Source organism: Pyxicephalus adspersus, chromosome 9 (assembly GCF_032062135.1).
Source record: "Pyxicephalus adspersus chromosome 9, UCB_Pads_2.0, whole genome shotgun sequence".
NCBI lineage: Eukaryota > Metazoa > Chordata > Amphibia > Anura > Pyxicephalidae > Pyxicephalus > Pyxicephalus adspersus.
In genome coordinates this window covers 52934131-52952610 of record NC_092866.1, presented here as the reverse complement: position 1 = coordinate 52952610, position 18480 = coordinate 52934131, and the positions used below count along the sequence as shown (strand labels likewise).

At 38.7% G+C, this 18480-nt stretch overlaps 1 protein-coding gene across 2 annotated transcripts in view; it reads right to left on the bottom strand.

Annotated features, from left to right (window-relative positions):
- Window positions 1–18480, bottom strand: part of LRP4 (LDL receptor related protein 4) — a 73750-nt gene that overhangs the window by 32541 nt on the left and 22729 nt on the right. The gene's annotated exons all lie outside the window — the stretch shown is intronic.

Here is an 18480-nt window from a genome sequence, read left to right as displayed (position 1 = left end):
ATACCAGAAACCATGGGGTTAGGGTCAAGACTACCGCTGAGCAGCACTTAGCATAATGGACATGCACATCAAAATGGTAGCAACATTGAGCTGGATGATGTGATCCACAGGTTAGTTTAATAATAGATTGGAAGTTTCTGCTTTATTATAGGTCCAATATTAGAACATGGCTATGGATATCCTTAAAAGAAGAACTTTGGCAAGGCCTTAGCATTTATATATAACAATGTCCTAACTTGCAGTAAATAAGCTCACTGATATCTGTAGCTTTGAACATAATGGAGTAATTAATTCTTAAAACAAAATCTTAGGAATTTAAAAACAAATTTAGATCTTTGAGATCATGCAGTTAGCTTTTGCTTTTCTCTGTTCCTAAATGCCATCTAAAAACTTTTCCCCCTTTTTGTGATCCCATAACTGCAAAGCCCCAATATCTCTCCCTTCCTCCGTGGACCCTTTTTTGGAATTCAGCAGCCATAGTAATATGAGAACTGAAGTGGTAATGGGAACCCATTTAAGTTGGGCTATTTACGGCTTCTCTGTAAAAGTTTAAAAAGTTCACCAAAAGAACCTCTTTGAAATTGTGATACACACCCAGAGTGAAAGTTTAAAAATTCATCTCGCTAACACAGATAATGACAACCTGACCCGATACATTTCAATGTTATCAGAAGGTTCACAAGGTATATCGTTTTAAGCAACACATTAGCTTTTGGTAAATGGATACTTTACAGGAAAGCCATGATTTTATTGTATTTCAGGTGACCTGTGAGGTGAACCGTTTTAACACCTAACACACCGTGCCCCAAGCACTATCAACTAATTTGTGAGTTCATATCTAGAATATTCTTTACACAGCTCAAAGGGTATAGATATTGGAAATAATGCTCTCTCCAAGACATTATTCACATGGGCTGTGGTCATGGTAAGCGATCAGCTGGCCATTTGTCTCAACCCTAGTTATCCCTAGTGACAAGCACTTACCCAACCCTATGGGGCTCTTACCCCCATGTATGAGAAAACTACAAATTTAACACCAGAACTACACAATTTGCTTTCTGCATAAAGTACATGCGTTTGCTGTGCAAAGAGATTGGAGAGCCGCAATAATGCGGCACGAATGCCTGTTCAGTACGTCAATGTAAAAGGGGGGGCAAATTTAGCATGATTCCTTTCTTAATCACTGATTTGGAAGAAGTGTGCAGATTAGAATGTCATAATGATGAAAACACTAACTAGTAGCTTTCTTTTACAGGGTAAAATGATAGGTTATTGCCCCATCCAACTTTAAGGAAACTCATTTGAGTGTTATAATATTATAGTATTATAAAGAATGTGATGAGATGAATTTGGGGCAGAGGGACTAGGTCTGCACAATGTCTTTATCAATGTTTCTCAACCGTTTTACCTTGGAGATAACTTTCAGGTCATTGGGGAACCCCTGCTATAATTTCTATATTCAATCTCGCAGTACATTATTGGGGTGGTCAGTGGGAAGAATGCCTCTTACATTGCTAGCCAGCAGGTAAAAACCCATCCTTAAAGATAGCTAGATAAATAACCTTATGGATCCTTTTAGATATCCCCATCCTTATAGATAACCAAATTGTTGGTAGCAGTTTCATTGCCCAAGTAACCTCTAAGAACCTCTGGAGGAACTCTAGTTGAGAAACACTGGTCTAGATACTCCCAGAAAAGAGGGACAGCTATGATTTGCAAAAGAGAGAGGGCTCCGCTTGGAATGTGACATTTCCTAGAGCAGCAGTTCTCAACCAGGGTTCCTTCAGAAGTTGCTAGGTGTTCCTCAAGCTTTGGTTGATTGACTTCCCATTTAATGATGCGTACATAGCTCTATGGCCAACACCACTTGGTAGAGCCATCTGAATGACTCTAATAATGTTTTTAGTTGTACATGAAGGTGTTATTCTTGCCAACATTGTAGTGGGGCACTCTTTCCACTGGTCACCACTTTAAAAGGCTCCCTTCCAACATTCGGTTTATTAAGGATTCCCTGAGACCTAAAACTTATTTTAAGGGTGAAAAGATTGGAAAAGGCTGAGGAGTGCAAATTGCATAGCAAGTTCAGGTCATATTGCAAGTAAATAAAAGAAAATTCTTATACAAAAAGAAAAAAAATACAGCAGTAAAGAATTAGGATTTTTTTTACTTGAATTTCTTCAAAGTTGATGACCGAGTCTCTTTAGGCCAATTTTAGTAATCTAAGCAAAAACTTTTGCCGAACAGTCATCCTGGTTTTCTCCACCAGCTGTCTTCAAAGGCTTTTGAAATTAACAAGAGGCGGCAAATCGTGCTATGTAATACTACCCTGAGCCAGAGGATCAATGCTTCTGAAATACATGACATCACGTTTGTGCCATAAACACTGTGTAAAACACACAAAACTGGAGACGGTGGGGCTTAGATCACACTCGGATTTCCGCACCAGGCTGAGGCAACGTGCTTCCCCAGCTGTCGCTGAGCTGCAGGTTGCTGACAACAAGCTTGTCAAATTCTACACATAACTCTGGTGTGATATGTAAAGCCGGTCATAGATGTAACAAAGCAGACGTGCATGGATGATCCAGTTCCCCTTAGGTTAAAACATCCGCAGAGGGCCTGTAAACGCCAAAACCATCTACACATGTCAGATAACTGTCACCTGAGATGAATTGAAAATGTGACGTGTACAGCTTCCCACACATGTCATTCATCAATCTGCCACAGGGATTGATAAATGATTGATCGGGAATGAAGGTTACTCACTCTTATGGAGAAGAGCACAGCAGGGTGCCACTCGTTCTTCCCCCTCCTTGCTCCATAGAACAGAATGGCTCTGTGTATATACACTGCTCGATCATTCATCTGTCACTGGAAACAATCACAAAAGATCTGTTCCACCAACAATAATCTGAACTCCATCGGACTTCTGTACAGGGCTTTAGGTAACGTCAATGGAGAGTAAGATAAAAAGCCACCAACCCTGGCTTTTTGGGTAAGGCAGGAGAAGTGGGGGTGATTTGTCTACCCATTTCCCCAACAGGTTGGTTATGTGGAGGTATAAATTCAGCAAGAACCCCCCAGGCTGGTTCAAAGGTACCCCCTCCCACCAAGCTTTCCTCATATCCACTACTCCCTTGGCTTATCCCCGTTTAGTATTTCCACTACTTCCCATGCACAAACACTTTTTTACCATATGGACAGACAAAATATAAATGACCCTCAATACTTGCCAATGCAAGCAATCCTTTCAGATGTCTATTTGATCAATTTAAATTAAGCTTTGCAATGGACTACAAGTACTTGATGCACATTCCACCTGTTCAGTAATCTGAATAACGTTCGATCATACCATTACATTTTTTTTTTTTTAATTTTAAGACGTAAAGTGATTCAATCACCAGACCCCAGTCCCCTTCTCTCTTTAATTTTGGATTGATATTATATCACAATATTGATGACCAATACTTTTAAAAATGGAATTGTTTTGATTTATTCAGTTTTTCCTAGTTAAAGTTTTAGAGGGTCCTGGTGTGCGCAAAGGGTAGGTCCGACCCTGTTTGGTATACATCTGAGTATGTTTGGAGTCTGATCTCATTTCAAAGCCATCAGTGGGACTTTCTAAGCACATACGGGAACCTGGAGATCTGAGCGGGTGGTCTCATGACGTTATCTATTAGGCAGCTCACTCTGAGACCATGGAGATTGGATATGCATCAACTTAAACTGGGAACTACAAACTACACTGCCAATACACACCATCAACTCAAAAAAAGATACAGTGCATTAAAGCTTAACGGTATCCTAAATTTTCAAATTCCTTTATGTGACTATGGGACTATTATTTGTATTATAGGAAATTTATATAAAGTTTAATATGTTTCCAAGTCTGATCATTTTTTATAGCATTGTTTTTGTATTTTAGAAAACACTTTAGTTTGATTTTTATTATCACCAATCCATATTGTGTTCTGCAGCCGGTTTTGCTACTTGTTTTCCACACGTACCCAGGACAATTTTTAAGGGAGCCAATTAATCTAAATGCATCTTTTGGAGATCTGTCAGGAAAACCATGCAAACACAATGATAACATGCAGAGTAAAAATTAATGATATAATTTTATTTTTATGTAAACTTTGCTTTTAATTCTGAGCCATAAGTCTTAGATCTGGCATAAAATGTATATATGGCTCAATTAAGTTTTTTTCCCTTAGAGTTGGGGATGGCTAGATGCTGTCTGATTTTTATTTTTGCACCCCTGTTGCAGATTTAACTAATAAATCCCCAAAATCCCCATCAAAAGTTTACAGTTTTGTTGGATGTTAAGATAGTTTAGTAAAGTTAAATAGGAAGCAACCAAGCTTTGACCAAGAGTTCCTCCACCTGTCCCATCATGCATCAAGCACGTCTGTGCTTCTGAGTCCATTGGTATTATTATGAACATCTTCTATAAGCCCATACTGTCTCCAAACGTCACCCAACGGACCCCATTCCCTCACCCTATATCATGCAAGATTTCCCCCTTCCCCCCACAACATCCCGTACACTCATGTATTGTTCCCCAAAGACAATGACCCCTTTATACTGTGCCTCCATCCGGGCTGTTCCACGCTGACAAGAAGGGGAAGAGAAGCAGCCGTTCTATATTATACGAGGTTAATTATTTCCACTGACAGACAATATAGACACAACAGTGCACACTGGATGAAAGTTGAGATCTCAGCTTTGCGATACTAAAATTTTATGGTCTAGGCTTTTAATTTCTAAATTCTGAAGATGAATAATTTCAGAAAAACTTTAGCAAATCAGGAATTTGTGCAAAAATATTGATCAAAATAAAAATGTTCTTAGAGGTAAAATAGGGTCATTTAAAGTTTTATGAACAGATGAAGATCATTGTGCCCAAAATAAATTTTACTTTAATCTGCCCAATATCAGCTAGTTCAGGCAACCGTCTTTAATCTATACTCGGTTTTGCAGAGGATAAAATAAATCTGAAACGGTTTAAAAGATCTCAATTATAGAAATAAAAAAGAAGCAATAAAAAAAAAGCCACTGTGTATTAGAACTAAGCAAAAAACTGGCTGCATCCATTTACTCATGGGTTCACCTGATAACCTTACTTATAGTCAATAATCAATTAATTAATTATAATTATATTTTATTTATAAACAAAATATATATATATATATATATATATATATATATATATATATATATATATTATATATAATTTAAATTGCATTTGTGTTGATTTCTCCCACTTCCAGGATCATATCATATAATTGCAGAGAATAGTGCTGATGTCTTCACATCATTGACATTCTCTGCAATGAAGAAAACCCAGACCTGGGGAAGAAGACCTTGCGTGCCACATGAAAAAAAACACACTATATATATATATATATATATATATATATATATATAGAAGGTAGAGTTGGGTCTTCACTGTCCCAAGCTGCATTCTGTAGGCCCCTGCGGGCACACATGGCCAGATACATCATAACGCTCCCCACGAGCTCTAATAAGTAAACAGCGACTTCATCTGCTGAAGTCAGGCTTGGCACATTGCCAGCCTAATTTAGCCGTTCCCTGACCTGGGTATAGACACACAATCCAATGATGACATGATGCAGATTGCAAGCTCTTCTGATCTTACAAACATAATTATAACCAAATAAAATATTTTCTTTGCCTTGCCTAAAACTGAACCACATGCACAAAAACAGGCAGCCTAATCAAACACCCCAGTATAGAACAGAAATAATATATGCACAAACACAAAGCTGCATTATCTGAGCCATGATGGATTCAATTTGCTAATGTGCAGATTGCTCTAATTCCCACCAATCAGAGGATGTAATGGATATGGAGCCACTCTGTCTCCTCACTAGCAGATCAGATCAGAGATTCATCATTGGGGGGGGCTTACTCACAACTTCCCTTACTTCTCCAATGTGCAGGGTACATATGACCTTTGTATTGGCCACCTGCAGTCATTTGGCAACTATAACCACCAGCATGTTGTGCCAGCCACTTAGATCCAAGGAGAACATAGTATGCATGGAAGAAAAAACTGTGTTTTAATGCCAAGTGATGGGAAATGAAGAACGGTTAAAATTTTATGATTTTTTTACGGACACTTTGGCATCCAATGCACCTTTACAAATGCACCATAATGCAACGTAGTACAACCAAGCATGTCCTGTGCAGATACGATAAAATGTAAACAGCACCTATTTTTTCTTGCCACAAGGTCCATTAAACCCCTTTTATTCTTACTGTGTCCTAATGCACATAAATGCCCAAAAATATGCATCCCACATCACAACAACTTGACAAAAACTGCAACCCTTTCCTATTTTATCCAAAACAAAAAAAGAATTGTCTCAAGCTGGGCTCTAGGTGCAGGCCAAAAACCAAGAAAATAGCTAAATGAAATAGATTTATGGAATGAAACTGCAGGCAAACCTCCCATGCATTTAAATTTGACCATTAATAAAGACGGACAAAAAAAAATATATCCACAGTAGCCCAAACACCGCATAAAAGTCCCTGCCTTACCCCCGCCTGAAAAGAATGATTAGTCAATAAGAACCTAAAAATATTTGCCCAAAAGCAGCGCCAGTCCCCGGGATGAATTATTGTTGCAAAGGGTTGGCGTTCTCAAAGACCAGCAGGGGGCCGCAGTGAGAAGCGGGGGCTGTCAGACTGCCCTTTGTAAGCGTGCACTGCAGGTACTGAAAGGCTATTGTGCCGTGAGCCCCACTATATGGACAGCACAACATAACCCCAGATACACAAACACACAACACGCACCAAGTGAAAAGTGTTGCTTGTTTTCATCTCTGGATGTAGCAATGGGAGGGGGAAATCTTTCAAGTGCAGGAAAATAAGGAAGGATTGTGCAAGGCCCCTTTAGAAAGACAAGGGGTTCCCTACTGTTCCTGGCCCTGCATAGCCAAGCTCCTGGGGTCTGCTTTCTGAAGCCGCTTATTATCTGGCTCCAGGGGTGAGCCAGGACTGAAACATTCCCACAATCCCCTGCAGGGGAAGATTCGCCCCGATACACAGCAGGGGGGGACAGAAAAAGGAGCAGAGGGGGAGATTACATGGCTGCAGGAGGAGGAGGCGAATGGGGGCAGCATGTTTGTGCATCAAATAAAAAGAAATAATAGACTTACTTCATAGACAGGTCTGTCCACAGGGATTTTATTTTTTAGAAGAGTTCAAACAAAGGCAAAGCGGTCACCCATATAACATTTTCACCCCCTCTCAGGGGGTTAATGTCTTTTAAAAAAGGCACAAATAAATTAGAGACTGCACACAGTTGCCAAAATGGAGCATTGAAAAAAAAGAAAAAAGAAAACAATCTCTAAATCCTAAAAACAAAACACAATGGCGTGACCTCTTAGTTCAAGCCTTGGCAATTAGACTGCAAGCTCTTGTGTGCAGCAGAGGTCTCGGTGATGGAATTTATGGGCATTCTACGCAGACAATTTGTGAACTATGGAAGGATGTAAAGAGCTGGGATAGGCGGAGATGTAACCCAATATATCGGAGATGGGAAAGGCGGATACCCTTCTGTCCATCATTCCAGATTGTTCACGGTCCAATAGACATTTTCATGCGTTGGGAGACACATGAGAAATTCTGCGATGATCACATTACTTAATGCATTGCTGACGACAAACTTCAGGATGTCATCTAAATAAAAATTAAAATTAGAATAAATCTTTTGGAAAGTAAAGCAGCCCCAATATATTTCCATCCATCCAGGGCTCAGACTGGCACAGCTTTGCCGGCCTGTATAGCCAACCTGGTGACCTAACATTATCTCTACTGAAGATAGCAGCATGATCAGGTCACCTTCCCGCCCCCAGATGATTGGACAGCAAAGAACCAACTGCAGACTGAAGAGGTAATCTCTTAATGTTAAATAAAAAACAGGACATAACATTTCGGCATTTCATGGATGTCAATTCCCTGTACAAGTTCCAAGATTTCTGCTGGGTCCCCCCATTTTTGCTGTGATATCACCAAACTTCCAGCTGTCACTCATTATTTTCTTCATGCTCCTCCCTTATCAGCTACATAAACGGCTATGCAGGGAGGGGCAGAGGAGCTGGGACAGCCTGGACCATATTAAAACTCAAAGAAGCAATGGCTATGATATGCACATTGAATGGGCGTTGTGACTCTTCTTGAAGCAGTCAAATTTGCTACCAAAATCAAAAGCACTATGCAAGTGAAAAAAATTAAATCACGGAATGGAATTATACAAGTAAAGATTCTAAATAAATGAAAACTCTGTGCTTTCACAGGCATTTTTACTTACACTGGTGACAGGGTCACTTTAAAGCTAACCTATTGCTTTGCTCAACAGATGGGTTGTGCAGTTAACCCATCCCAGAATTAGGGACAGTTGAGGTCCCTAAATGCACAGAATTTTATCTCCCTGTCGATTGAGAGCCCAGAGTCAGTAAGGGCCACAGGCAATTGCCCGGTTTACCCTACGACTAGGCTGAGCTTTCCAAATATTAATGCTTGAAAATAAGCATCACATTCATTTACCAGGAGGATTCTAGAAATATAACAGAAATCCCAATACTTCTAATAAAGAAGGAACGGAATTATATGTACAACAGACCTCAAAGACTCTAATATGGATGAGAAAGGAACAGAAGGATTTGGCAGTCTAGAGCTATTCACAAAGCCATTACTTCAAAAAGCATTCCAGCACCATGAAAAGGCAGGGTACGCTTTTAAAAAGGAGGAACAATCGAAATCCCCCAAGTACGACCAATTAACACTTTTACATCTTTTCCCTTGCAGTGGGATAATTGCAGCCCCGTACCTGACACCCATGAAAATGAGGTCTGTGTCCCTTCTACCCGCATCATACTGAATGACAGCACAGCTAACATAAGGCAAGGAAATAAAAAAATGCCATTCTTCCATTGCAATATGGGCCGGAGCTTCTTTATTTCTACTGCAGTATGCTATATGGGAGAACACAATTTAAATGTTCAGGAAACATGAAAATTTAAACCAACCTGACCACACAAATTTATTTTGCAATTTGTCCTTAGATTCAATCTAAGTTTTTATTTCAATTTGGAATTGCTGTATGATTGCCAACTGTTCTCAACCTGATACAATTCCTAAACAATTTCAGCCCTTTAAACACGATAGAAAAGTAACAACAGTTATATAAACGTCATTATTAAGTCAACAAAGAAATGAAATCATAAGTGATTGAAAAATATTAACATGGTAGAATATTTTTTTATGGTCGGAATATCAGAACAAGCAGATGAAATGTGCAGACATGTGCAGAGCTCAGAAGATAAAAGCAGGAAATGAATGAGTTCAGCATATTTGCCACCAACCAGCATCATTCTAAGCAAAAGACAACTGCCCCAAAAAGTACATCACAAAGTTAATTGCAGATTACATAACATAACCCAAATCATAAAACTCTATACAAAAAGATATTTGAATATTATTGTATAATGTAACAACTATTGAAAATTGTAATGTGATTATACATAGAGTTATATGACTATATGTATTACTAGATGACATTGTCTACCACTGTAACTATTGTAAGAACTTTCTTTCAGTACGTCTTCCATACAACTCTGAGGAAGCCCAAAAAAAACGAAACACGTCAGGTTAAATGAGCTTCATACCAAAAAACATCAAATGTAGAGTTGACAAGTCCATACCACATGTCTTGCTTACTGAGTCTTGGACAAAATTACTATTTAAGTAAGAACACTATTTAAGCCAAAAAAAACTCTTTGTTATTGCTTTTGAATTGCAGATTCATTCTTTAGTATTTCCTCCATGCCTAGTATTCAAATAACTGGATTACCCTAAAGAAAGCTGGGCTTAAAATTTAAACTCCAAGGGGAGAAAACAACTCTTGAGGTAGGACTACACCAGAACTGCATGGGTAAATGCTCATTTAAGATTATTGGGAGCATAAGGAGGACTTTTTCCTATCTTACCCCTTGTTTTTCAACAGACCGATGAACTCCTCTTCCAGCTGATGCTACATGTTGTGTATGGGCCCTCCTTCCTTACAATGATGGACCTAACTACATACATAAACAAATTAAAGCTGCCTTGCATTTGTTTGCACACCGGAGAGCCAGACCACTGTGGATAAGGAGGAATGTCACATGACAGGACTGACACACCTCCTCCTGCAAAGAGCACCAATAGCAACGCTTTTTCTCCATAATCAGGGTTGTTTATTGGTGCAATGCACAGAGGCGTGTCAGACCACTGCACACCTAGACCATTGTGTGTTAAAGCAGCAGTTCGGCTCTCCAGTGTGCTGTCCAAACAGGGAAGCTTTTACAGCACAATTATCTTATAATTAGAAGAAAAAAAAACATTCCTTTCTTGCTATGCAACTTAAGTTAACAAATGGGCTTTATTGTTTGCCTTACTTGATATATTCAGCCAAGTGACTATTACTTTCAGCTCTCATTGGACAATAATGTACCATTTCAAATGACCATAGTAGAAATCTTCCATGTTTGTTCCTCACTGGAATACTTTTGGCTGCTGTTATCCTCACTTTTTCCTTTTTATACACCTATTCCAAGATGCAGTTTATCTAGCACTATTGGAGAACCAACAGGACAAGATGGTGTTGCATTTATCAGTAAATAATCATTGTTTTGGCTGTCATTCATCACTATCAAAATGTAAAAATGAAACCAAACCAAGCCAGAGACAGGTTTCAGTACTTGAGCCCAAAACCCTGACACTGATCAGTTACCTCTACTATCCCAGGACCAAAGTAAATCACAGGAAACATGATTCACCTCTGGGGGGTGGTGTAATATTTATAAGACGTAACTCCTTCTTCATTCTTTAATAATGCAAATTATAGAGCCATAGTTCATAGCACCGGAGAATTGGTTCCCATATTCTATATTAGCAGGCAATACTAGCCAATCTGCTAACTACAAAGCCAGAGGGCGTATACAGTTTTTTCTATACCTAGCAAAGCATTTATGGAAAAATATGCACACTTGTGATTCACTAACCCTGCTGTGCTGAGAACCAAAAATCACAATTTCCGTGCCTGCCATTTGGTGCCATTCTCCTACCTCCTATAATATAAAATCCTGATTTCAGCTTTCATGGAGCGTGTGCAATTCAATACAAAGGCTACAAATTACGAGTTTTTCTTTCTCCCCCCTTAAAGAAGGGGGAAAAAAAGTAGATTTTTTGTTGTTCAGCAAATTTTGCGTTTTTTTTACTTTTATTTTTATTATATGCCCTGACACATACCGTATGTAAAATATGGATATGTTCATTATTACCCTTTTATAGTCACCAATATGCAACTTATGTTTCCTGTCATTTTAATACTCATACAGTGCCAGTATTAGGGGAAGAGAAGATGGAGAAATGGTAGCGTGACAATCACCATCCACAAGATAATCAGCACACTCACATCACAGTAATCTCTTCAATAACCCCTGGTATCACAAAGTCCTATACGCCTAGCATGAAAAGTTATACCTCCTAATGACATATACAAAGTGGGATTTCAGATATAAAAGGTAAAAATAACAACATTACTTTGAATATTGTATATCTATTTGATCCTTTTAATATAAATAATCTTTAGCTAGTGTATAACAAAGCGGAATACTAAGAAAAGCAAAGTAAATCTTTATGCACATTTTGCGGTGTTCCCCCCTTTAAAGACCATGTGAGCACAGAAAATTAAGTAATGATCTACCAGTACATCTGCACTCACACTTTTACTTTTTCATTGTGCATGGTTTCGCTGCAGGTTGACCCATCTGAGTTCAAAGAAGAACACCAATCATTATCTATACAGGATGTGCACTGGCTGCAAAAAATACTATACAAGGTTTCCTGCACTTTATGGCAGCATTTCATAGACTAAAATCAGTTTTGATCAAATAAAAACTTCAAAGGAACAGGAATATGTTAACCTGCACACTTCTGCTTGTCCTTTGCAGAAGACAGGCACAGGAGTAGAGCCATTAATGTTGACCTTTGAAAAGAACAGGGGTGGGCGTAGTACCACCATCATGCTCGTCTCATGCAGAGGACAGGAAGAGGAGTACTACCATCATGCAAATTTGTTACCAAAGGACAGACACAAGTGTAGTACTACCAAGATTGCAGAAAAGAGGCACGTGGGTAGTATCATGATACTTTTCCCTTGTAGGGGATGGGCACAGGTGTAGTACCATTATTTTTGTCCCTTGCAGGGGACGGGGGTATTACCATCCTTTGCAGTGGACAGGCACAGGGGTAGTACCACCAAGCTTTTCCCATGCAGAAAAAATGGACGGGAGTAGTACCATCATTCCTGCCCCTTGTAGAGGACATGCACAGGAGTAGTACCACCATTCTTGCCCCTTGTAGAGGACATGCACAGGAGTAGTGCCACCATTCTTGCCCCTTGTAGAGGACATGCACAGGAGTAGTGCCACCATTACTGCCCCTTGTAGAGGACATGCACAGGAATAGTACCACAATTATTGCCAATTGTAGAGGATATGCACAGATGTAGTAGCACCATTAATGCCCCTTGCAGAGGACATGCGCAGGAGTAGTACCACCATTACTGCTTCTTGTAAAGGACATGCACAGGAGTAGTATCCCCATTCTTACTCCTTGCAGAGGACATTTACAGGCGTAATACCACGATTATTACCTCTTGCAGAGAATATGCACAGTAGTAGTACCACCATTCTTGCCCCTTGTAGAGGACATGCAAAGGAGTAGCACCACCAATATTTCCCCTCCCAGAGGATATTTCTTCACTTGGTTCTACATATTAACACCAGATTTCTCAACACAGAAAGGTTCTCTTTATTGTAATGTTAATAAGGAAATGTGATTCTCCATTACAAAGTGCAACAAGAGAAAATATGAGCCTGTATATAATAAATCTGTTTTCACCATACTATAATTTAAACTAAAAATTAGTGAAGCACACATGTACATCTGCCTGCAAATACTTTTAACTTTTAGCTAGAATGCCCCAGGAGTCCCAAAAACAACAAAGCTGTTTTAGGGCTTGTGTTAGGTCAACTGCAGATCTATCAACTCTAAGAATCTCTAAGTGGAAGTAGGATAAACCTGAAAGAGTTGCATTTGCTCATCGACCTTGTTTAATTTTCCATTGCGGAACAGGAACTAGCTCCAGAATATTTTATATTGTATTTCTTCACAATTTACTATTGCTCAAAGTATGAATAAATATAGAAATTGCTATTTCTTAGCAAATGTTTTCAATTCTTGACCAGATTCATTCTTGGTTTGCTGGATTCATCACTGATGAAAGTGTATCTTCTACAGTCTCGGAGAGCTTTAATAAATCAGGTCTAGTGTTCGAGAGGGCTTTCCAATAACTTAATTTATGGCGATGGTTTGCTTTTTCTTACCCTATTTAGAGTTTGAAGCTTCCTACTCCAGACTATAGAGATAGGACTGCAACCTCCTGGTGAATTATTCTATTCAGTGAATCCCTCCTTTACTCGTTGAAATAAAACTAGACTCCCCACCCATAAATAATCACTAAATTGATTGCCTTCAAGGTTTAGTTTTTGCAGTTAGTTAGCTTACATTGGTAGTCAACCAATCTTTCAATTCCTCGAATGGCCGCTTCCATAGCTGACCACATGTGCAACACCAAAACAACTACAGATCTAAAAGGTTAAGATGGCACCTCTTCCTTGGCTGTAAAGGGAAGGAGGGTTTAGTTCCGCTTTAAGATCCCAAAGAAGCTTTTTGTTTTTGCATTTACAAAGCTCAGCAAGTGGTATTCCCAGGCTAGATTACAAGGTACAAGGAGATTTAAAGTGGAGGGGGAAGGATGGCCTGGATGAAAAATAGAAGCCTTGGCCAGGTAGGCGGTGACTGGTATTTTCTAAAGTTTAAATCACTGTGCTTCAAACCCCATAGCTTTGTACAAGAATACGCCCTAGTAGGTCATAACAACCATACTGCTATTCTTCCCAGATAAGAGGGCGTAATCTCTGATCATCGCCTCTCCAGGGATCTTCACTATTGATCGGCTTGCCTTGTTTCTCCTAACATCTTAAAAATAATAGACTTTTCCAGATGTGTGTACGTTCCCTCCCTGTGAGCTATGTATGGGTGGGGGGAGGCCTATTGTCTATGTAAAACATGTATTTACAAGTATGTCTCAGTCCTCCGTCATCCAGCAAAGCAACATTACTGCGCTCGCTGTCTCCAAACACACAATAAGAATTTTCAGGCAATCCACAAGGACATTCCAATATCAGCAACCTGCAGAAAGATCTTTCATCGACCTAAAAGAAACAGGGACGTCCATGTAAAGAACACACAGGCTTGAATCCAGTGCTTTGATCTGATAAAGCTGGCCATAATTTGATTGAATCCACAAGAAAAAATAAAAAGTTACTGAATCGTTATTGAAGGCATCAAATCAAATTGAAAAGACTGTGTGTGTGGTATACTGATAGAATATCTATTGTATCCTGTTATTCCTCAATAAATCATAAAAGTCAATTAAATGGTAAAATAGAAACAAACAACTTCAATCAATAAATAGAATAAGGCCAATCATTTCCATAAAATGTTTTCTTTAACTTTCGTTTGGTGGTATCAGGGTCTTTCTTATAGTTTAGTTTTTCCCAGTGTTTACAAATTTTTATTACCAATGAAAGAAACATTTAATATATCAACACACATGGATACTATTTACATCAAACTAATCTCTTCCACTCTGAAAACAGATTTCCATGTTTACACTTCATAGGGGATGGTTAGAAAATTCTGTGCCATTGGTACCTACACTCAACTTTCACGCCTAGATTGTAAGCTCTTCAGGGCAGGATTCTCTTCAAAAATGTGTTCGGGTAAGGAATGGACTCTGCCTTCCATATTCTTGAGATAATGGTTTGAGAAGGCCAAGCAGAGTGCAGTAAAGCGTGAGTAAGATCAAAAACAGCTGAGAACCGCAAACACGTTTTTGATGGATGAATGTACCTTCATATGAAAGGGATACTATGTCCTTTCTATACAAATCCCAGCATATTTTCAAACTGTGATGTAAAGCATGAGCAACTTTGCTACAGCAGAAACTTTACCAACTTCCACCCATTTGTTCTTATCATCACTAATGTTACTCTTGTATATGATTCTCATTACTGACCGTAAAGTTCATTCACTAAACATATCCCTGAGGAAGCCTAACCGTGGCAAAACGCGTTGGAGTTTATGCAACATTATATGGTCATTTCTAAATCTATGAATGTGTAGAAGCACCTCTGTATAGTATGAAACACATATGTCCTGTGAAGTGTTAACAGGACATAGGTAAAATATTGTATATCTGTTTACTGTATGTATTGTGTATTGATTGATTATGTATTGATCAAAGATGCAAAAATACTTAATAACCCTTTATGCTAAGCAGTGAGCCTCAAACCTCCTTCTTTTTTCTTATTTACCAATTTATCTAGAGATTTCTCTATAATATATTACCTAAAACTTAGAAGAAAAGCACTCTTTAAAATAATGTTGTATTGAAAATAAATTGAACAAGTTCAATAAATTCACTTAAAAAGTAAAGGTGTGCATTGTTTAGAAAGCAGCCGCATCTGGAGTAGAAAAGCTTATCTCCTGCGAGCATGCTGGATTCTTGTTCTATGTGTGGAAGAAGTGGTCTCTCTTCAGAGATCTGATTCAACCCCACCATCTTTTTTTTCCCCCCATTTTTAACAGCCGTGAAATTCAACAAGGTCTACAAATTATTGAATGCCCAGAGACCCCAATGCTGCAAAGTGAGTGCTAGTCAAACTGTCTGCTGTTTTAACAAATATCTAAAACTGTTGATCAAAGATAAAATCTGCGTGTAAAAACTTACCAGCAATGCCTGTCTTATTATCTCACTACATCATCTTACCTTGAGATGGCAACAACCCAACCAACCATTCAGACTTGAGTTTAATAAATGTATTTATTGACATCGGATAAATGAAATATCATAATGTCTTGAAAACCATAATAACATTAGGAATCTTGGATTAAGTTAGAAGCTCAAAATTGCCTAAATCAACACCCCTAAGGTCTACACATCATGGATGGTTGTTCCAGATGGCCCCAACCCAACACCCTGGAGGAGGCTACACCCTAACCTGTTCCTTGGCTTCCTTCCGCTCTTTTTTTCCCCCCTTTTAACATTTCTTGTTTTATCTATCAGCTACAAAATCTCAAACAAACTTACAAAAATGACAATCTTCTATTAGATATTTCATATACATATTTAGAGGACAGACATGGGAAAATATTCTTTAGTATAGGGATACAATAGAGGCTTGTAATGAACTAATATATCAATATCTCTATAATTAATATTGAAAGATTTTCTTCTTCATTTCTCAGATTGTATACTAAAAGTTGAACTCTGTGGAAGTTTCAAAGTTCCTATGCCATTGATGCAAGGATTAAAACAGTGTTTCTCACCATAGGGTTCCTCCAGGGGTTGCTAGCGGTTCCTTCATAAATGAGCAATTTGTGATCCTTGGGTCAGTTTAACGGACACCAATGATCTTTTTGGCTATCTGTACATTCTTCTCAATGGCTAGCAATGTAAGAGACGTTTTCCCTATTGACCACCACATGAATATACTTTGAGCTGTGCATATAGTATTTAGTATCTCTAAATACCTAAAGTAATTTCAAGGGATCCCCCATGAAAAAAAAGTTGGGAAAAGCTGTGTAGCATACTATTTAAAAGCAGTTTTATTTCCCTTACTATCCTTTGCTCCCATGGAAGCCTGTGTTTTCCTTCGATGCACCAAGGTTGTGGATGGGACCTCAGCATCTTCCCCTACAATGCAGGATTGCTGGTCCAGCATTGTACGTGATGACATCAACTATATGACCAACTGTGCTGATAAGAAGCTTCAGAAGGCTGGTCAAACTAGAGGGGGAGGTCTGCTAGATAAGTATAAGGGAAAATATTTCTAACTTTTAATAGTATAGTAGATATATATATTTCACTTTTGGAGTGCAGAAAACAATCTTCTCTAGGGTTTGAATATTTCAGCATTAAAAATGTTTTAAAAAAATGGCCATGCAAATGAAAAAGCATTTTCTGTAAAAGTTCCTTTTAAAATATAAAAGCTTTAAAGCAAACTTGCACTAAAATTTGAAAGTCAGCATATTCAAAATGCTGCAAAACAAATAAATACATTTTGTGCTGTAGTGTCATCTCACAAGATTTGGGCTACTCAGCATTTCTTAAACCCTAATTTTTCATCCACAGCTGTTTTTTCCACCTTCTTTTGCAGTATTTTGGGGTGGGAGCTGCACTTAACAAGAAGACGTTAAATGAAAATTCTCTGATAACTTGTAACGTTTATGCAAAACGACTGAAAAGCAAGAATATATTCAGAATGAAGGCAGTGTAGAGACGGAGAAGTTTTTAAACGGATGACAATATAAAAAAAAATCATATAACACAAACTACACAATTTTGGTACCTTCTTGTATCTAAAATAAAAGCCAACAAGCTGCAGAGAAAATGTATTAAATTACCTAGCCCAGCACAGTGACTCTTAGAAATTCATATCCTCAGACTAGCCAACAATCATAGCGCATAGCCAATTCATGTACTTGACTACAACATAACTTATACCAACAAGCCCCTAAACAGCTGGGCGAGATTAGGAGAAACAAAGTCTCATAGGTCAAATAACCTGCTATGATCCCTTCCGTTTCTCCAGTTCCAGCCCACCCAAACAGTGCCACCAGCAATGGCCAGAACTCCTAACCTCCTGTCTTTCCTTTAAGATGAACCTTCTGCCATTCCATGAATTCCTATGTAGGTGCAACTTTCCTAAAACTATGAAACACACATTACAAAATGATTACATATCTTTGCAGCATTCTCTTCTGTCCCTTCAGCCAGGCGTACCACCCGGCATTTTTGAGTAATCACCGGGCTGTTTTTTGGTGGTTACTGAATAGTTGTGTCACAATACAGATGCTGCCACCCTCCTACAATTCTTTTTCTCACCCAGCTGAAAAAAATTCCTGGGGAGAACTCTGCATTGGAAAGTCTCTTTCTACCAATAGCTATCTTTTTCCAACCCATTGGGATGCTACTTTAGAGACTGATCTTGAACAACCAGGATGTATATGTATAATCCAGGATGTCTTGGACATCTACAAGGCATCCTGGAACATCTTTGACACAGCAAGTGGGAAATACAAACCTCCAAAGATGGACAAATCAATGATTCTCCAAGATGACTACTAAAAGTCCTTTGATGACAAGGGCAACCTACCTAAAGCCAGACCTTGAGCTCATGATGATGTTGCTGGTGGTCGATTTGAAGATTACCTGTGTGCCTGGGGAGTATTTATATATGGTTAGTGTGTAGAAAGCAGGGACAAACACTGCCTAGCCAAAAA